The sequence below is a fragment of the Tamandua tetradactyla genome, chromosome 6 (assembly GCF_023851605.1).
Source record: "Tamandua tetradactyla isolate mTamTet1 chromosome 6, mTamTet1.pri, whole genome shotgun sequence".
NCBI lineage: Eukaryota > Metazoa > Chordata > Mammalia > Pilosa > Myrmecophagidae > Tamandua > Tamandua tetradactyla.
Window position 1 is genome coordinate 60,240,449 of NC_135332.1, and position 22,605 is coordinate 60,263,053.

Genomic DNA, 22,605 nt, shown 5'->3' on the forward strand with positions numbered 1-22,605 from the left:
TCCTTTCATGAAGTTTTTTTAAACTCTCCATACCTCTGCTTTTAACTTTTGTTAAAAGCAAAGGCCAGACAAATTTTAACTCCTCCTTGGTTTCAGGGACACCACCCTCTGCTGCTTCTCCTCCTTCCTCTCTGGCCTGTCTCAGTCTGGTTTGTGGCCCCCCTTCTCTCTGAAACATCTCTTCATTGTTGGTCTTCCATAGAGTTCTGTCTCCAGCATTGTTCTCATCTCACCCTAAATACTCTTGAATGATCCATTTGTGCCCATGGGCTCAGAGCCTGCCTCTATTTTGATGACTTCCATATTGGAGACTTAAATTTGCAATTTTCAGCTGAGCTCTCTTCTCTGTGCCAGACCTGGCTGCCTCCAGGACATCGCTGTATGACTCTCCCACAAATCTTAAGGCTCATATGCCAAAATGATTAGCTACCCCCAATTCTAAACTTCCTGTTCTCTACTAGCTTCCTTGTTGCTGAAGTCAGAAACTAGTATACTATCTGGAATCCTTCCCCCTACCCCCCATTTCCAGTATTCCCCACCTCACGCTGATGGTGCCCTCACAAATCATTGCTCCTTACCTCAGTCCACTGCCAGCATTTGCCAAGAGAATTTCAATAACCTCCTAAGTGATCTCTTGCCTCTGGTAGACCCTCCAATCCAATTTACACAAAGCAGCCAGTGATTTTCTAAAGTAAAAACCTGACCACTTCATTTCCTTGCTTAAATAAATGTACTCTTTACTCACTATCCTCAGAAAAAAGCCCAAATTTCTTAACATGGGCTACAGGGCCTGGCAGGATCTGATCATTGGTTGCCTCTTCCCATGGTCTCTCTGGCCCCTGTGTCTGTACACAGTGGTGTCCTCTCTGGAACATTCTTCCCCATCTTCTGATCCTTTCAGTCTCAACTTCCATGTCCTTTCCTCATCACCCCAAATTTGGGTCAGATACCTCTTAGATGCTCTCCTCTCATAGCATAGCATGCTATACCTATTTAATTCTAGATTGAAAGTGACAGGAGGGAAGGAACTGTGTCTTTCTTTCCTCTATTACTTTCTCTGTGCCTAGCATGGAGCCCAGACACATGTTGATGCTCAGTGAATACACTGAATGAATGACTGAATGAACTCCTCCGGGCTCTCATAACTCCCTGTAGGGAAATATTTCTCATTTTGCATTGTATTTGCCTGGTTGCTTTTCTATCCTCCTTTCTAGTCTGGGGGCTCCTTTGGGGTGGAATTTGTCTGATTTATTGCTATATTTCAAGTATGAAGTCAAACCCTGGCACATAATAAGCACTCAGTAAATATTTATTGAAAGCTGAAAATTAGTGGGAAATCTACCACTCAGTCTGACAAAAAAAACAGTTTGACGGGCTGGTTTTCTCTGGGAGTATGCAACAATTTGTGTGAGACTTTATATTGGGTAATGTTCTAGTTTGCTAGCTCCTGGAATGCAACACACCAGAGATGGATCGGCTTTTTTTTTTTTTTTAATTTTTTTTATTAATCAAAAAAAAGAAAAGAAATTAACACAACATTTAGAAATCATTCCATTCTACACATGCACTCAGTAATTCTTAGTATCATCACATAGATGTATGATCATCATTTCTTAGTACATTTGCATCGATTTAGGAAAAGAACTAGCAAAACAGCAGAAAAAGATATAGAATGTTAATATAGAGAAGAGAATTAAAATAATAATACTAATAAAATATATATATATATATAAAAAGGAAAAAGAAAAAAACAAAAACAAAAGATACAAACACACAAACAAACAAACAAAAAACCATATTTCAGGTGCAGCTTCATTCAGTGTTCCAACCTAGTTACATTACACTTAGGTATTATTGTGCTGTCCATTTTTGAGTTTTTGTATCTAGTCCTGTTGCACAGTCTGTATCCCTTCAGCTCCAATTACCCATTATCTTACCCTGTTTCTAACTCCTGCTGGTCTCTGTTACCAATGATATATTCCAAGCTGATTCTCGAATGTCGGTTCACATCAGTGGGACCATACAGTATTTGTCCTTTAGTTTTGGGCTAGACTCACTCAGCATAATGTTCTCTAGGTCCATCCATGTTATTACATGCTTCATAAGTTTAGTCTGTCTTAAAGCTGCATAATATTCCATTGTAGGTATACGCCACAGTTTGTTTAGCCACTCGTCTGTTGATGGACATTTTGGCTGTTTCCATCTCTTTGCAATTGTAGATAATGCTGCTATAAACACTGGTGTGCAAATGTCCGTCTGTGTCTTTGACCTTAAGTCCTTTGAGTAGATACCTAGCAGTGGTATTGTTGGGTCGTAATCCATTCTGCCATTCTATGTCTTTTGATTGGGAAATTCAGTCCGTTAACTTTTAGTGTTATTACTGTTTGGATAATATTTTCCTCTACCATTTTGGCTTTTGTATTATATATATCATATCTGATTTTCCTTCTTTCTACACTTTATTCCATAACTCTCTCTTCTGTCTTTTCGTACCTGACTCTAGTGCTCCCTTTAGTATTTCTTGCAGAGCTGGTCTCTTGGTCACAAATTCTCTCAGTGACTTTTTGTCTATAAATGTTTTAATTTCTCCTTCATTTTTGAAGGACAATTTTGCTGGATATAGGAGTCTTGGTTGGCAGTTTTTCTCTTTTAGTAATTTAAATATATCATCCCACTGTCTTCTTGCCTCCATGGTTTCTGCTGAGAAATCTACACATAGTCTTATTGGGATTCACTTGTATGTGACAGATTGTTTTTCTCTTGCTGCTTTCAAGATCCTCTCTTTCTCTTTGACCTCTGACATTCTAACTAGTAAGTGTCTTGGAGAATGCCTATTTGGGTCTAATCTCTTTGGGGTGCGCTGCACTTCTTGGATCTGTAATTTTAGGTCTTTCATAAGAGTTGGGAAATTTTCAGTGATAATTTCTTCCATTAGTTTTTCTCCTCCTTTTCCCTTCTCTTCTCCTTCTGGGACACCCACAACACGTATATTTGTGCACTTCATATTGTCATTCAGTTCCCTGATTCCCTGCTCAAGTTTTTCCATTCTTTTCCCTATAGTTTCTGTTTCTTTTTGGAATTCAGATGTTCCATCCTCCAGTTCACTAATTGTAGCTTCTGTCTCTTTAGATCTACCATTGTAGGTATCCATTGTTTTTTCCATTTTTTCTTCTTTGTCCTTCACTCCCACAAGTTCTGTGATTTGTTTTTTCAGATTTTCTATTTCTTCTTTTTGTTCAGCCCATGTCTTCTTCATGTCCTCCCTCAATTTATTGATTTGGTTTTTGAAGAGTTTTTCCATTTCTGTTTGTATATTCAGCATTAGTTGTCTCAGCTCCTGTATCTCATTTGAACTATTGGTTTGTTCCTTTGACTGGGCCATATCTTCAATTTTCCAAGCGTCATCCATTATTTTCTGCTGGTGTCTGGGCATTTGATCAGATTTCCCTGGGTGTGGGACCCAGCTGGTTGAAAGGTTTTTCTGTGGAATCTCTGGGCTCTGTTTTTCTTTTCCTGCCCAGTAGGTGGCGCTCGTGGCAGTCGTTTGTCTGCGGGGCAGTCGACCCGGGAAACCGTGCATGGAGGCGGGGGTCGCTGGCCACGGCTTGGGGGAGTGCCGGTCCAAATTGCCCAGCTGGCCCGAGACGCCAAGCGTGACGGGAGGACCCCGCTATCCAATGTTCCCAGTCAGACCGGGGAGCCACGTGCGTGGAGGGGACCCCAGTTGCCAGCCGCCCCGGCCAGGAAAACGTGCGCCCCTCGGGTATCTCACCACAGCGGATTCTCCCTGCCCGTTCAGCCGTTCCAGAATGGGGTACGCTGTCTTTTTGGTCTCTGTCATGACTCCGGGAGCTGTTTCGTATTGTTTCTGTTTCTTTAGTTGCTTTTCTGGAGGAGGAACTAAGATCCGCACGTCTTACTAAGCCGCCATCTTCTCCGGAAGTGGTCGGATCGGCTTTTAATAAAAGGGGATTTATTTGTTAGTTCTTCAGAGGAAAGGCAGCTAACTTTCCACTGAGGTTCTTTCTCATGTGAGAAGGCTCAGGGTAATCTCTGCTGGCCTTCTCTCCAGGCCTTTGGGTTCCAACAACTTTCCCTGGGGTGATTCCTTTCTGCATCTCCAAAGGCCTGGGCTGAGCTTCGAGTGCTGAGATGAGGAATGCGGAGCTGCTTAGCTGTGCTACATTGCCCTCTCTCATTTAAGCACCAGCCAATTAAGTCAAATATCATTCATTGCAGCAGGCACACCTCCTAGCCGACTGCAGATGTAAATCAGCAACAGATGAGTTCAGGTGCCATTGGCTCTTGTCCACAGCAACAGAACTAGGTGCCTTCACCTGGCCAAGTTAATCACTGAATCTAACTCCACAGGTAATAAATGTAATGTAAGAAAGTCATATTTTCTGCCAAAGAAATTTTTACCAGTTTGGATGATGGTATATCAAGATTTCATAGGACTTCCCAGTCCACTTTAACAGTTTTGACAACTGATGATTTACTTGTGTCACGAATTACTAAATTATAGCTTTCTTTATAAGATTTACAGTTTTATCTTCTTCAAGATATAAACAAGGTTGTTTTCAGGAAATGCTCTGTTAACACCATGAACAAATTCTACAAATCATGCAAATGAGAATGCTTTAAACTGCAAAGAACAGACTATTCAACTAAAGGTAAGTTAAACAATGAAGAATTCTGACTCACAAAGCAAGACGTCTAAAGGTAAGTGTTCTAGTTTGCTAGCTGCTAGAATGCAATATACCAGAAAAGGAATGGCTTTTTAAAAGGGAAATTTAATGTTAAAAGTTTACAGTTCTAGACACTTCTCAGAAGAGGAAATACAATGGCCAAAAGGCACATGAAAAGATGCTGAATTTCCCTGACTCTTAGGGAAATGTAAATCAAACCACAATGAGATATCACCTCACACCCACCAGAATGGCCATTATCAATAAAGCAGCAAACGACAAGCACTGGAGAGGATGTAGAGAAAGAGGCACACTTACCCACTGTTGGTTGGAATGTCAAATGGTACAACCGCTGCGGAAGGCAGTTTGGCGTTTCCTCAGGAAGCTAAGTATAGAATTGCCATATGACCCAGCAATAGGATTACTAGGTATCTACTCAGAGGAGATGAGGGCAAAGACATAAACAGACATCTGCACACAAATGTTTATAGCAGCATTATTTACAATTGCCAAGAGATGGAAACAGCCCAAATGTCCATCAACAGACAAGTGGCTAAACAAGCTGTGGTATCTACATACGATGGAACATTATGCAGCTGTAAGCCAGAATAAAGTTATGAGGTATGTAACAACATGGATGGACCTTAAGAACATTATGCTGAGTGAGATTAGCCAGAAACAAAAGGACAAATACTATATGATCTCACTGATATGAATTAATATTAGTGAATAAACTTGGAGAATTTCATTGGTAACAGAGACCATCAGGTGATAGAAAAAGGGTAAGATATTGAGTAATTGGAGTTGACTGGATACAGATTGTGCAACAGGATTGATTGTGAAAACTCAGAAATAGATAGCACAATACTACCTAGCTATAATACAATTATGTTAGAACACTGAATGAAGCTGAATGTGAGAATGATAGAGGAAGGAGGGCTGGGGGCACAAATGAAATCAGAAAGAAAGATAGACGATAAAGATTGAGATGGTATAATCTAGGAATGCTAGAATGTATAATGATAGTGACTAAATGTACAAATTTAAAAATGTTTTTGCATGAGGAAGAGCAAAGGAATGTCATTACTGCAGGGTGCTAAAATAGATGGTAATTAATATTTTAAAATTTTAACTTATGTGTGAGACTATAGCAAAAAATGTTTATTTGGTTCAAAATTTATATTTTGACCAGTGCATTTCCTAATATAACTTATGTGGGCAGCTTAACTGAACACTATAAGTATATGGAAACTTGAGTAAGGCATAAGATTTTGTAGGTTTGCCCAGACTGATGCCCTGATAAATCCCAGAGTGATTTGAATAGTGAGTAAAAAAGTATTTGCAAAGTCCCCTTGGGACAATGGTGAGAAAGGGGGAAAATTCAACTTCCCCAAGTGGAGAATTCTTGATATTCTCACAAGCAGTGGGGATGACCAAAGCAATAGGCTGAGTCCCCAATCTTGGGGCTTGTTCATATGAAACTTAACCCAACAAAGGATAGGTCAAGCTTACTTAAAATTAGGCCTAAGAGTCACCCCTAGAGAACCTCTTTTGCTGCTCAGATATGGCCTCTCTCTCCAGTCAACACAACAAACAAACTCACCGCCCTCCCCCTGGCTAACTGGGACATGACCCTCAGGGGAGTGGACCTTCCCAGCAACGTGGGACAGAAGTCCTAGAATGACCTGGGATTCAGCATCAAGGGATTGCGAAAACCTTCTCGACCAAAAGGGGGAAAAGCAAAATGAGACAAAATCAAGTGTCAATGGCTGAGAGATTCTAAACAAAGTCAAGAGGTTATCCTAGAGGTTATTCTTATGCATTAAATAGATATCACTTTGTTAGTCAAGATGTAATGGAGAGGCTGGAGGGAACTGCCTGAAAATGTAGAGCTTCATTCCAGTAGCCATGTTTCTTGAAAATGACTGTATAACGATATAGCTTTCACAGTGTGACTGTGTGACTGTGGAAACCTTGTGTCTGATGCTCCTTTTATCTACCTTATCAACAGACGAGTAAAACATATGGAATAAAAATAAATAATAGGGGGAACAAATGTTGAAATAAATTTAGATTGAAATGCTACTGATCAATGAAAGGGAGAGGTAAGGGGTATAGTATGTACGAATTTTTTTCTGTTGTCTTTTTCTTTTTCTGAATTGATGCAAATGTTCTAAGAAATGATCATTATGATGAACATGCAACTATGTGATATTGTGAATTACTGATTATATATGTAGAATGGAATATCATAAGTTAAGAATGTTTGTGTTTGTTATTATATATTTTTTTAATTTAAAAATTAATTTTAAAAAATGTTTACAGTTCTAAGGCCATGTAAATTTCCCAATTAAAGCAAGTCTATAAAAATGTCCAAATTAAGACACCAACAAGAGATTACCTTCACTCAAGAAAGGCCGATGAGAACTTCCGGGTCAAGATGGTGGCTTAACAACGTGGAGGTCACGTCCTCCAAAACAACTACTAAATAACCAGAAACAGTACAGAACAGCTCCTGGGGCCACGTCAGTGACCGGACACACAGCGTACCCCAGTCTGAACCAGCTGGACCAGCTGCGAGCACCCCCCAAAACCGTGAGTTCCCAAAGCTGTGGCGACCGGCACCCCTCCCCTACAGGCAGCTTCCCAGAGGGGAAAGGAAAGGACTTTACCAGCAGCAGAGACTGGGCACAATCAAACGCCAATTGTGGAACTAATTAACAAATTCTGACTACTAAAAATAGGCCCCCAGCTTAGGTGAACCTGATCAAAGCAGAGGTTGCTCATTTTTGCCCCGGCGCCAAGGGGGCAGAACTGACAGAAAAAGAGGGGAGAAAAGGAGGAAACAGAGGTTTTTGTGGCTGTGTATCTACAAAGGCTTGACTGCCTCTGGATACAGCGGCAGGACTTTTCAGGCTGCAACTGCCCCAAGCATAGGCAGAAGTGAGCTCTTTTGGGGGCTTATCTGGAGCCTGTGCCTTCCCCAGGGGAGGGGTGAAGTCCCACCCAGGTGGAATCCCTCCATCAAGGAATTCAGACACCAGGGCTTGGTAATTTGAAGCCATTAAAACCAGCCTACAACCTCTCCTCTGTCTCCACCACGCCCCCAGCAGGCAGAGTCTGCCAAAGTTAAAGCTACCGCATCATCTTATGCTGGTGGGACCTGCAGTCAGACAAGCACCACATACTGGGCAGGATAAGAAAAACAGAGTCCAGAGACTTCACAGGAAAGTCTTTCAACCTGCTGGGTCTCGCCCTCAGGGAAAACTGATGCAGGTGACTCTTTCCTCCTGATAGGAGGCCAGTTTGGTCTGGGAAAATCTGGCTGGGGTCTATAATATCTAAGTAGACCCTCCTAAGTGTGTGTGGGGAGAAGGCACCACACAAGCAGGGCAAGAAACAAGAAAATAAGAACTGAAAAATTCTCCTCTGTTAAACAAAACTTAAGCTAAAGGTCCAGATAAAGCTGAACAGAATGTCAAAGAACAGATAGACAACAAGTTCACCCAGCAAGAAAACCCTGGATAAAAGAAGTGAAAGCAATCTCCAGAATAAACTATTAAGGTAATTAAATGCCTAGATGCCAGCAAAAAATAACAAATCACACTAAGAAAATTGAAGATATGGCCCAGTCAAAGGAACAAAATAACAATTCAAATGACATACAGGAGCTGAAACAATTAATTCAGAATATACAAACAGACATGGAAAACCTCATCAAAAATCAAATCAATGAATTGAGGGAGGATATAAAGAAGGCAAGGAAAGAACAAAAAGAAGAAACTGAAAGTCTGAAAAAACAAATCACAGAACTTATGGGAATGAAAGACACAGTAGAAGAGACAAAAAAACAATGGAAACCTACAATGGTAGATTTCGAGAGACAGAACATAGGATTTCTAAACTGGAGGACGGAACATCTGAAATCCGACAAGAAACAGAAACTATAGGGAAAAAATGGAAAAATATGAGCAGGGACTCAGGGAATTGAAAGACAATATGAAGTGCATGAATACACGTGTTGTGGGTGTCCCAGAAGGAGAAGAGAAGGGAAAAGGAGGAGAAAAACCAATGGAGGAAATTATCACTGAAAATTTCCCAACTCTTATGAAAGACTTAAAATTACAGATCCAAGAAGTGCAGCGTACCCCAAAGAGAATAGATCCAAATAGACATACTTCAAGACATTTAATAATCAGAATGTCAGAGGTCAAAGAGAAAGAGAGGATCTTGAAAGCAGCAAGAGAAAAGCAATCCATCACATACAAGGGAAGCCCAATAAGACTATGCGCAGATCTCTCAGCAGAAACCATGGAGGTGAGAAGACAGTGGGATAATATATTTAAATTATTAAAAGAGAAAAACTGCCAACCAAGAATTCTGTATCCAGCAAAACTGTCCTTCAAAAAATGAGGGAGAAATTAGAACATTTTCAGACAAAAAATCATTGAGAGAATTTGTGACCAAGAGACCAGCTCTGTAAGATATACTAAAGGGAACACTAGAGACAGATACGAAGACAGAAGAAAGAGGTGTGGAGAAGAGTGTAGAAAGGAAGACTACGAGTAAAGGTAAAAAGAAGGAAAATTAGATATGACATATAAAATCCAGAAGGCAAAATAGTAGAAGAAAGTACTACCCATGCAGTAATAACACTGAATGTTAATGGATTAAACTCTCCAATCAAACGACACAGTCTGGCAGAATGGATTAAAAAACAGGACCCATCTATATGCTGTCTCTACTCAAAGGACACGAGGCCAAGGACACAAATGGACATTTATGCACCAATGTTTATAGCAGCATTATTTACAATTACCAAGAGATGGAAACAGCCAAAATGTCCATCAACAGACAGTTGGCTAAACAAACTGTGACATTTACATAAGATGGAATATTATGCAGCTGTAAGACAGAATAAAGTTATGAAGTATGTAACAACATGAATGGACCTTAAGGACATTATGCTGAGTGTGATTAACCAGAAACAAAAGGACAAATACTGTATGGTCTCATTGATATGAACTGACATTAGTGAATAAACTTGGAATATTTTGTTCGTAAAAAAGAAAGGTCGATGAAATTCAGGGTTTCTCTCTCAACTGAAAAGGCCCGTGAGGATATGGCAACATCTCCCAAGTTCCTCTCCAGCTTAATGAAGCTCCCCAGGGGGTGTATTCTTTCTTCCTCTTCAAAGGTCTCTGGTTGCATGGGCTCTGGCTCTTGTCATTCTGGCAGATCTCTCAAATCTCAAGCATTTTCCAAAATGCTTCCTCTTTTAAAGAATTGCAGTAAAGTAATCAAGACCCAACTGGAATGGGTAGAGTCATGTCCCCATCTAATCAAGTTTAAATATCCACAATTGGGTGAGTCACATCTCTGTGGCGATAACCTAATCAAGTTTTCAACCTACAGTACTGAATAGGGAGTAGAAGAAATGGCCTTTACAAAATCAGATTAGGATTAAAACATGGCTTTTCTAGGGTACATAAATCCTTTCAAACTGGCACTGTAAGCATTCCAGAATCCAGCACTCCATAACTTAAGGAGTATGGGCTGACTTTTCTTTGATTCGGTTGGTTTTACCCATATGGTAGGCAAGATAGCTGCCACAGTTCTAAGCATAACATCTTCACACAATAGCATTCAAAGTTAGGAGGGAACAGGGCATTTCCTACCATTTACCTCTTTTTATTGGGGAAAAGAACCTTTCCCAGAAGCCTCCAGCAACTTTGTTAAAAGTCCCAATGGCCTAGATTGGTTCACTTGCCAAGCTTGCGATGCTGGGGAGTGAGAATTTGGCATTTTCAGTTTTTCTGGCTGGAAGTGGGCTTTTTCCTCAGGGAACAAGGAGGGATAGCTATTGGATAGGCAATCTGCCATCTTCCTGGGTGGGTCTACCATTAAAAATGACACTATTCAGTTTTTAAATTTTTTCACTTGTAATATCAGAGGTGTTAGGGGGTTCAGGTTAGGTGTGGTGGTCCAAATTCTATCATTCATCCTTCTTCTCTTACAGCGTTCTGACCACAAAAATAGACAAAGGGTTACCAGGCAGATGAGAATAATAACAATAAGAACAAAACAGTACTACAGCCAACACTGAGCATGTCCTCTGTGCCAGGCAGTACTCTAAGGTTTTACTGTACAATGTAACCATGACATTGAATGAGCAGCACTCGTGGGAAATAATCACAGAAGAGCTTTATCCTCCCTTCTCTGCCTCCACTGTTCCTTGAAATCCACTCTGATGGGCTAGTTCTTTACTACCCTCTTGGGTAAAATCTCAGGTAGACATCACTAGCTTTTCTGGTCATTCTTTGGTAATAAAAAGTCTTCCAGGAGTGGGTTATAGGTATACACATTTTTCAAAACTCAGTGAGTATATACCTAAGATTTACACATTTCAACCTATTTATATTTTATCTAAAAGAGAAAGAAAACAAATATTGAACTGTTTTATTATATGTACAGTGAAGAATTTAAAGGGAAGTGTACTGATGTCTGCAAGTTACCTTGAAATACCTCCAAATATAAGATAAACTGATGGATGTGATGAAGGAAGCATAGTAAAATGATAATGGTAGAATCAATATATACAGATTTTCTATGTAAAATTCTCAGGTTTTTTGGTATGAATGATAAAATGTTGAGGTAAAAACTGCTCTGATCACTTCTAGATACTCAGACATTTTCCCTCCCCGCCAGGAATCTTATGTTGGTCATTGAAACTACCAGTCAAAAATTTAAAACTTCATTTCAAATTAAAGCTGCTCCACTCCTTTCCCCAGGTCAGGCCAATTCCAAGAGAAATGGAGGAATATCTGGCTTCTTCTTTAGTTCCCCACTTATACCTTCCCTTTCTCCTCCCTGACTCACTAGTGGAGGGAGATGAGGCGGAGACAGGGGTACGGGGGAGGGAACGGAAAGGGGCGGATAAATTCTAACTTGACTAATACTGCCATGAGTTGGCATCAGCAAGTTTTGGGCTTGGCGGGTGTCTAATGATAACTCTTTACTAGCGAATGCCTTTGTGGGTTCTTCAGACTCTCCCTATGCCTGGTGATTTCTTACCTTTAGTTCTCTTGCCATGAGGAAAAAGCATTTGTCTTCTTCCCCAGCCGTGGGGAATCTGGCCATCCACCCCCCTAATGTAGGGGTCACTTTCTCCGTCTTCTAAGGCTACATGAAGCCCAGTTCTCTCTCATGAACCCACACCTGTCCTCAGGAATGCTCATGCATCCTTTGCTCCAACCACCTTCAGGCACACAGGCCTTTACTAAGCAGCCACTTCTCATTGTTCCACTATCTGAACACCTGAGTCTCTTGCCCTTTAGATTTCTCAGCTATGAGTCAGACACCAGGCTACTGGGTCCCCAAGCTCGGGGAAAATGTATCAGGCAATCTGAGTGGTCTCTTTGAAGGCCCTTCCCTAGCCTTGAGAGAAAAGTACACAGTGCAACTCTCTCCAGAGAAATCCTCTTTCCAGTTTCCTAATTCCATCTCATCTTCAACTTCACTTGTAGCTGGAAAAAGGTGGTCAACTGAGAGTTGACAAATTGATTCCTGACCACCTTCTTCGCAAATCTGCTTTGGTGGACCCTGTCCCTATTGGCAGCCCATGAGAGGACGTCTTACAAATTAGTAAAGCAACTTCCTTAAACTGATTTACTGCCTACTACCAGGCTAGGCTGTAATAACCACAAAAAAACACCATGACTTCGGGTGAATGATTCCCCCTGGATTTGAATAAACACAACCTGCCCACCTGTAGGTGGAGATGATGACGGTCTCACAACTTATTTTGGAATGTGGAAGTAGTTGGCAGCTGCTTTTGGAGGGTCTCAGCCAAATCTGAGACAGAACTAGTCCTATTTTAACATCCTGTTTCACATGTATTTTCTCACTTAGTCCTCATACTTATCCTTAGAGATAGGTGCTACTACTATTTCCATTTTTCAGATGATGGAACTGACACACAGAGAACTCAAATATTCCCAAGGTCACATTTAGTGAGTGGAAGAGCCAGAATTTGGATTCATGTTGTCTTGCTCCAGAGACTGCACTTTTAGGTCTCAGATAAAAATGGAGCCTCCTTGCTATCAACCTGAGTGTTGGCAGATCTGTATCTGCAGGGACAACTCAACCACACAGTCTCCACCCACCTACTGCACATGCGTCAAAGAGAGAGGGTACAGATTGTTCTTCCTTTTTTTTTTCAAATTGTATACTTTTAATGAGATCAATTTTTTATCATGACATATAACATATATACAAAAAAGCAATACATTTCAAAGAATATTTTAACAAGTAGTTACAGAACAGATTTCAAAGTCTGGTATGGGCTACAGTTCCACAATTTCAGGTTTTTCCTTCTAGCTTCTCCAAGACACAGGAGACTAAAAGAAATGTCTATATAATAATTCAGTAGTCATACTGCATTCCTTCCTGTGGTGATGACTGCGCTGTCCCCCTTTTTTTTTTGCATGGGCAGGCACCAGGAATTGAACCTGGGTCTCTGGCACGGCAGGCAAGAACTCTGCCTGCTGAGCCACCGTGGCCCGCCCTGCTCTGTCCTTTTTAATGTCAACACCTCACCTATGAACTAGAAATTATCCCCTCTCTCCCACTCAGCCACAGCTTCAACAACCCCACCCCTTTCTCTATATCATCAACCTACCCCCTACCCCACTATAGTTTTCCCATCAGCCTTCAATAATGCTGTAATTTATCAATGTTAAAAAAGAAAAACCTTCTTTAGGGATGGATGGATGGATACATATGTGATAAAGCAAATATAGTAAAATGTTAGTTGTAGAAACCACTGTGAAATTCTGTCAAGTTTTTGCTCTACTTGAACATTTTAATACTAAAATGTTGAGAATAGATTCCTATCTTGACCCCACATCTCCCTCTTGGTATTTCCTCATTTCTCTGCTCCCCATCACAGCAAAACTCCTGAAAATCTTGTCCAAGCTTTTGTCTCCAATTCCTTTCTTCTTGTTCTTTGATACCACCCACAAACAAGCTTTTGTCCCAATACTCTACCACAATGTCTTTTATCAAGCTCACCGATGATTTCCACAGTAGGAAATCCAGTTATCAGTCCAAGTCTTGCTCAACCTGTCAGGGGCAGAATTTGACTCAGTTGATCACTCGCTCCTCCTTAGAGAATTTTCTTTCTTCAATTTCAGGATGCTCTTCCCTCCTCCTTTTCCTCATACCTCACTGACTACTCCTTTACAGTCTGCTTTGTTGATTTCTCCTCATCTATCTAACCTCTTATAGTTGAAATGCAGTAGGGCTCAGTCCTCAAACATTTTCTCTATCTATATTCCCTGTCTTGGTTATCCCATCCTTTTTCAGGATTTAATTACTATAGGATTCCTCCCAAATTTATATCTCTAACCTGGACTTCTCTCCTCTATCCTAAACTCAAATATCCAACTGCCTACTGAATATCTCCATTTGGATGTCTAAGAGGCATCAAAACCTAACATGTCCACAAACCAATTCTTGGCTATGTTAAATTGTTATAACAGCCCTGATGAATCACACCTCCCTGTGTCCATGCCCTTTGCAATGTGACCATTAATTTCTCTATCCCCTCAAATCTAGCTTGGCTTTGTGTCTTGCTTTGACCAATAGAAAGTAATGGAGCACGAATTCTAGAGCCTGGGCCTTAAGAGTCTTTTCAACTTTTACTTCCCACTCTTGGAACCCTGAGACTGCTATGGGGAAGGAGCCCAGGCTAGCCTACCTGAGGATGGCAGCCCATGTAGAGGGGATGTTCTTCCTTTTGAAGCAAAATAACTCCATCTATATTTCCAGCAAATATCTTAGATTCAATTTCATCAAATTAGTCCCTCCCTTCTCATAGGGAGAAAAAGGGCTGTCTCTTCCTGTATGGAAATCAAGAGAAAGAGGATAAAGCTCCTCCTTCTCTTGACCTTGTTCATGTGCACCTCTCTCCAGAACTGCCAAGGAGTTCTCCGCCAAGGAGCAGAGAAAGAGCAGCTCTGCCTCCACAGTGGATGCTTGTCTTTATCTCCCTGGTCTGTACTTGTTCTAGGAAAAGCTACAGATTTTCCTATTGAGTTCATTTCTTTTTCCACTCTCAGTCCATGCAATTTGAGTACAACCTTACCCCAATTTAAGAGTAAAGCATGTGACCCAGACAGGCTAATTGGAGATTTTCATTCCCTTATCCACAGTGATTGATTGATGTTTTGGGTACAAGAGCAGGCAGTTTTTCCCACCAGACTTGTAGCTGAGGAGATATAAGTTCTCATGCTAGAGTCCATGACAGAGCTGGGATAAGAAGAGAGAGAGAATCTAGATGCTAATGGCATTGTTTGACCTCCTCTATTCAGCCATGCCTAAGGCTAGTGCAATCTCTGGACTTTTAGCTATATGAGCCAATATCCTCATTAACTTAAGCCAGTCTGATTAAGGCATTCTGAGTTATTTAACTGATACAGCACCTAACTTGCTATAAAAATTTGGGTAAATCATTTGTCATCTCCTCATAAGCCTGCAACACTTGCCTCAATAATGGCATCAACAACCACCCAAGTTATCCTCTTTGGTGACCATGTCTTGCTGATTCCACCACCTAAAATGCTTTCAGTTCTATCTTTTAAGTCCTCCACCACTGCCTAACTAGTCTTGTTATCTCTCAACTGGATTAATGCAAAACCTCTTTACTGGTCTCTCCAGTTCATCGGCCAGTTGCTGTCAGAGTGAACGTGCTAAAACACAAATCTGATTAGGCTACAGTCCTGCTTAAAATCCTTCAGTGGTTCCCAAACTCCTTATCACACACAAGGCCCTGATAATCTGGTTGCCATTTCCCTCATAACACCCCTTCTCCTCCCACCGTGCATCTGGCCATGGGAAACTACTTGCGGCTCCCCCAAAGGATCAAAATGATTCATGCCCCTAAGGCTTTATATAGTTTCCTTCTGCTGGGAACGCCCCTCCCTTCCTTCTCCACTTGATAAACTGCTACTTACCCCCTGACACCCAGCTAGAGCATCATTTCCTTTGAGGTCTCTCCCAGCTGGGTTAGGTGCACCCTGACTCAGAAATTCTCTTGCCATTATCATGATACATAATTACCATTATCTGGTGGTTACACATCTCTCTTTCACATTGATATTGGGTTCCTTGAGACAAAGATTATGTTTTAGTCATAGGCTGATTATACACTTATAATCAGGACCATTCTTGTTTGCTTATGACTGTTCTGGCTTTTGATTGTTGTCTTGGTATAATTATTAATAGCCTCCCTTTTCACTCTCAAAAGTATCATGGTTGGATGATAAATTGTACGTTCACCCTACGTGTTCATGATTAGGTCAGCATCTGCATCTGCAGTGGGTATTTTAAAAATGTGTCGAATGAATGAGTGATCCTCCCTAGGTCTCAATTTCTTCTGTAAAATAATTGAATTAGATGATTTCTAAGTTCTTTACTGCTTAAACATTCTGTGATTCATATAAGACAATCACCAGAATTATATCTCAATGGTAGGCTAGTGCCTACATACTAATGTTTGCTCTGCACAACTTACTGTAAGATGTGGTTCTCAAAATTGTCAGTAATCCAAAAAGCTAAAACCAGCTATTTTAGTTTATCTTCCCTTTGAATTAGAATTCCTCATTCAAAGTTATTCACACCTAGATCAATGACTTTAGTATCCATGACTGACATGAGTCTGGCTATTAACACTAATGAATAGAGAAGATCATTTCCTCTACTGAGAACACCACTCCCTCAATTAATCCCAATGATGACTGGATAACCTCCTAACAACAGGTTAAAACAAAACAAAAAGTCAATTTCCATTTGCTTTCATGAAGCATGTTGCATCAATAGTATTACTGTTGCTGTAGACGTATTTCCCAATCATGGTGTGTGTTTCAGTTTATAGCTGATCCCATCTGCTTTCCCTTAATTCACATGTACAAGCTCTGCCCTAGCCAAGTGGCAGAATGAAATCTCTTAATACTTGGTTGCTGAAAGCCCTCCACCATACACGGACAGGTTACTGCTGACAGGTAACAGCTGATACATTTAATTTTACTAGAGCAAAGTGCGCACATCACTAAGATCACAAAAAACATTTAAAGAAACATCATTACTGCATCTTGGTCCTTTAACTTTAAAACTCAATCTCTCATATATAGCTCATATATAGCTCATTGCCAAAATCGAATGCAGTTAGAGTTTGAGATTAACTATGCTCTAACAATTTATTCTACAAACAATAAAATTACAAGTCAAAAAAACAAACTTAACTTGTTTAAAATCAACTTTCACTTATAAAGTGAGCTACACACTACTATAGCGAAGTTGATAATTGTAATAACTTTGAACTTGATATTTCGAGAACACAGTTTTGATAGTTAATCAAATGGTATTAAGGATAGTGTTTAATACTTAGAATTTAAGAAACTCTGATATCTGTTTCCTTCCTTGCTTTATTTTCAAATTGGTTTATGGAACATATTGTACAAACGGGTTTTACAATGATTACTTAGACATATATTTTTAAATATCTCCATGGGTAAAGCTAACTAAGATATCCACTTTTGGTGGTTCTAAGCGTATTGGCTGTTCTCTTAAATAAAAAAATTTTGGAAAAAAATGCAAAAATAAAATAAAATGAGCTACAAATGATCAGTCTTTGAAATTTTTTTTGCACATGAGAGCAATTTTACAAATTGTGTATTAGTGGAACATGGCTTAGGTTTTAACAAAATTACAGGAATAATATTTTAAAACAATGAAAATCCCCTGATGTTAAAAAAGGCTTATTTGCATAATTTGTTCACATCTTCCTCCTACTACGCACCAAACAAAAATAAATGTTCTGACAGGTTGACACTCTACAGTTATTCTCAGTGACCAAGAAAAACTTCTTCTGGGTGCATAAAAATAAATACTACCCTACATTTCTTGCTTTTATTTAGAAAAGATAATAAAGATTTCACAGATCAAATCACTGGTGTAAAAACATTGGCCTTGTATAGAAATCATTCCACAATTCTTAACAACTTGAGATTTGCAAAACAAACAAACAACAAAAAATACAACTATTTACAGATTTTTTTTTAAGTCAGCTTCAGCATGTGGGAGAACAATTTGACAATAATATCTAATAAAACTGAAAATGTAAACAGCCTATGACCCAGCAACTTCACTTCTGGAAATATATCCTAGAATAGTGGTTCTCAAACATTTTGGTACCTGGTCTCCATTACACTCTTAGAAATTATTGAGGATAAGACTAACTACTAACTACTCAACGGCCACCATGGAGGCAAGAAGACAGTGGTATGACAAATTTAAGATTCTGAAAGAGAAAAATTGTCAACCAAGAATTCTTTATCCTGCAAAACTGTCCTTCAAAAATAAGGGAGATGAGAATGTGTAATGGTGCAGCCACTATGGAATTCTGTTTGTCAGTTCCTTAGGAAACTAAATATCGAGTTGCCATATGACCCAGTATTAGTACTACTTGGTATATACCCAGAAGAGCTGAAAGTAATGACATAAACAGACATTTGCACACCAATGTTCATAGCAGTATTATTCACAATCACCAAAAGATGAAACAAGCCAAATGCCCATCAACAGACAAGTGGATCAACAAAATGGTATATACATATGGTGGAATATTATGCAGCAGTAAGACAAAATGATGTCCTGAAGCACATGACAGGATGGATGAGCCTTGAGGACTTAATGCTGAGTACAATTAGCCAGATACAAAAGGATAGATACTATATGAACCCACTTTTATGACCAGCATAAAGGTATAATCATAGGCTTATAATACAGAATACTGGGGACTTAGCAATATACAGAAGCTAGAGATGGGTGAACCATTAGCTAATGAGGCTCAAACCCAATGTAAGGGAATAGACAGGAACAAAGGTGATTCTCTAGTGAGTCTATCAGTAATATTACCACACTGAAGATGAACAAGATTGAAAGGGGAAGTATAGACCTACATGTCCCACTGATTCACACTAAAAATATGAATTAGTTCTTGCAAGAATTACTTCAAAGATATGATTCCTGTGTAAAGAGTATTTAAGTCCAGGTTACAGGGGGAAAACTGCTATTGCATGCTATGTTCAAAAGGAAACCATCAGCTTGGCCAAGATGGCAGCTTAGCAAAGTGTGGAATTTAGTTCATCCTCCAGAGCAGCTAATAAATAGCCAGGAACAGTACAGAACAACTGCTGGGGCCACATTAGTGACCAGACACACAGCATACCCCAGTGTGGACCACCTGGACAGGCTGTGAGCCCACCCAGAACTGTGAGTTCCCCAAGCCGCAGTGGCCAGCACCCCTCTCCCACAGGTTGCTTCCCAGAGGGGAAAGGAAAGAGAGTTTACCAGCAGCAGGGGCTCAGGCAACCAAACTCCAATTCTGGAATTAATTAACAAATTCTGACTACTAAAAATAGGCCCCCAGCTCCCCTGAACCTCGAGTAAAAGCAGAGGTTACTGGTTTTTGCCGCACACAGAGTGGGCAGGGCTGATGGAAAAAAAACCCAGAAACAAAAAACAGAGGTTTTTTTGGATTTGAAAAGGTCTGGGCCCTGAAGGAAAGGAGGGGGCACAAAGGACCTGGAGATACACAGGGCAATATAACTTAAACTCTTGATTGGCAAACCCGAGGACCGTCCTGTTCTGAAAAGGATTTTTCTCTTTCGTTTTGGTGGCTATGTTTCTAGGGCTTGATTGCTCTTTGGATACAGTTGCAAGGCTTCTCAGGCTCTACTGCCCCAGGCATAGGCAGAATTAAGCTTGTTTGAGTGTTTGGAAGCTGTGCCTTCCCCAGGAGAGGGGTGAGGGCCAGCTCAGGTGGAATCTATCCTTCAAAGAGTTCAGACCCCAGGGTCTGGAAAACAAGCGATTAAAACCAGACAACCTCTCCTCTGTCTCCACAATGCCCCCAGGAGGGAGAGTCTGCTAAAGGTACTGCATCATCTAATGCTGGCAGGACCTGCAGGCAGACAAGCGCCACATGTTGGGCAAGACAGGAAAAACGGAGAGCCCAGAGGCTTCATAGGAAAGCCTTTCAATCTGCTCGGTCTCACCCTCAGGGAAAACTGATGCAGGTGACTTTTTCCTCCTCACAGGAAGCCAGTTTGGTCTGGGAAAATCTGACTGGGGTCTATAATACCGAAGTAGACCCTTCTAAGTGGAGAAAAAAAGGCACTATACAGGCAGGGCAAGAAACAAGAAACCAAGAACTGAAAAATTCTGTTCGGTTAAGCAAAACCTAAGCTAGAGGTCCAGAAAAAGCTGAACTGAATGTCAAAGAACTGATAGATAACAAAATTATCCAGCAAGAAAATCCTAGGTAAAAAAAAATGAAAACAATCTCCAAAATAAACTAATTAAGGTAATGAAATGCCTAGACACCAGCAAAAAATCCCATTCATACTAGGAAAACTGAAGATATGGCCCAGTCAAAGGAACAAACCAACAATTCAAATGAGATACAGGAGTTGAAACAATTAATTCAGAATGTTCAAACAGACACGGAAAACCTCATTAAAAATCAAATCAGTGAATTGAGGAGGATATAAATAAGGCAAGGAATGAACCAAAAGAAGAAATTGAAAGTCTGCAAAAACAAATCACAGAACTTATGGGAATGAAAGGCACAGTAGAAGAGGTGAAAAAAAAAAAACAGTGGAAATCTACAATGTCAGATTTCAAGAGGCAGAAGATAGGATTAGTGAATTGAAGGACAACATCTGAAATCCAACAAGCAAAAGAAAATATAGCAAAAAGAATGGAAAAATATGAGCAGGAACTCAGGGAATTGAATGACAACATGAATGCACAAATATACATATTGTGGGTACCCAGAAGAAGAGAAGGGAAAAGGAAGAGAAAAACTAATGGAGGAAATTATCACTGAAAATTTCCCAACTTTTATGAAAGACTTGAAATTACTGATCCAAGAAGTGCAGCATACCCCAAACAGAATTGATCCAAATACATGTACTCCAAGACATTTACTAATCAGAATGTTAGATGTCAAAGAAAAAGAGAGAATCTTGAAAGCAGCAAGAGAAAAGTGATCCATCCCATACATGGGACGCCCAATAAGACTATGCACAGATTTCTAAGCAGAAACCATGGAGACGAGAAGACAGTGGGATGATATAGTTAAATAACTAAAAGAGAAAAACTGCCAACCAAGAATTCTATATCCAGCAAAATTGTCCTTCAAAAATGAGGGAGAAATTAAAATATTTTCAGACAAAAAAATCACTGAGAGAATTTCTGACCAAGAGACCAGCTCTGGAAGAAATACTAAAGGAGTACTAGAGACAGATAAGAAAAGACAGGAGAGAGACATGTGGAAAAGAGTGTAGAAATGAAGACTATAAGTAAAGGTAAAAAATGAAAATTAGATATGACATATAAAATCCAAAAGGCACAATGGTAGAAGAAAGTACTGCCCTTACAATAATAATACTAAATGTTAATAGATTAAACTCCCCAATCAAAAGACATAGACTGGCAGAATGGATTAAAAAACAGGACCCATCCATATACTGTCTACAGGAAATGCATCTTAGACCCAAGGATAAACATAGGTTGAAAGTGAAAGGTTGGGAAAAGATATTATTTCATGCAAATGACAATCAGAAAAGAGCAGGAGTAGATATACTAATATCCAACAAATTAGACTTCAAATGTAAAACAGTTAAAAGAGACAAAGGAAGACACTATGTATTTAATAAAAGGAACAATTCAGCATGAAGACATAACAATCATAAATATTTAAGCACTGAGCCAGAATGCTCCAAAATACATGCGGGAACCACTGAAAAGAGAAACAGAGACATCTACCATAATAGTTGGAGATTTCAATTCCCCACTCTCATCAATGGACAGAACATCTAGACAGAGGATCAATAAAGAAACAGAGAATTAGAATAATACAATAAATGAGCTAGACTTAACAGACATTTATAGAACATTATGCCCCACAACAGCAGGATATACCTTTTTCTCAAGTGATCATGGATCATTCTCAAGGATAGACCATATGCTGGGTCACAAAGCAAGACTCAATAAATTTAAAAACATTGAAATCATACAAAACACCTCCTCAGATTATAAAGGAACAAAGTTGGAAATCAGTAACAGGCAGAGTGGCAGAAAATTCACAAATATATGGAGGCTCAACAACACACTCTTAAACAAACAGTGGGTCAAGGAAGAAATTACAAGAGAAATCAGTAAATATCTCAAAGCAAATGAAAACGAAAATAAGACATCAAAACTTATGGTACACAGCAAAGGCAGTGCTAAGAGGGAAATTTATTGCCCTAAATGCCTATATCAAAAAACAAGAAAGAGCAAAAATTGAGGAATTAACTGTCCACTTGGAAGAATTAGAGAAAGAACAGCAAACTAACCCCAAAGCAAGGAAAAGGAAAGAAATAATGAAGATTAGAGCAGAAATAAATGAAATTGAGAACATGAAAACAATTGAGAAAATCAACAAAACCAGAAGTTGGTTATTTGAGAAAATCAATAAGATTGATGGACCCTTATCGAGGTTGACAAAAAAGAAGAAGGGAGAGGATGCAAATAAATAAAATCAGAAATGGAAGAGGAGACATAACAACTGACCCCACAGAAATAAAGGAAGTAATGAGAGGATACTATGAACAACTTTATGCTAATAAACTCGACAATGTAGACGAAATGGACAACTTCCTAGAAAGGCATTGTTCTAGTTTGCTAGCTGCTGGGATGCAATATACCCGAAGCAGAATGGCTTTTTAAAAGGGGAATTTAATAACTTATTAGTTTACAGTTCTAAGGCCAAGAAAATGTCCCAATTAAAACCAGTCTATTGAAATGT

At 39.7% G+C, this 22,605-nt stretch overlaps 1 protein-coding gene across 1 annotated transcript in view; it reads right to left on the reverse strand.

Annotated features, from left to right (window-relative positions):
• The window catches only part of RABEP1 (rabaptin, RAB GTPase binding effector protein 1), a 266,434-nt gene that overhangs the window by 216,976 nt on the left and 26,853 nt on the right, over positions 1-22,605 (reverse strand). The window lies entirely within an intron of this gene.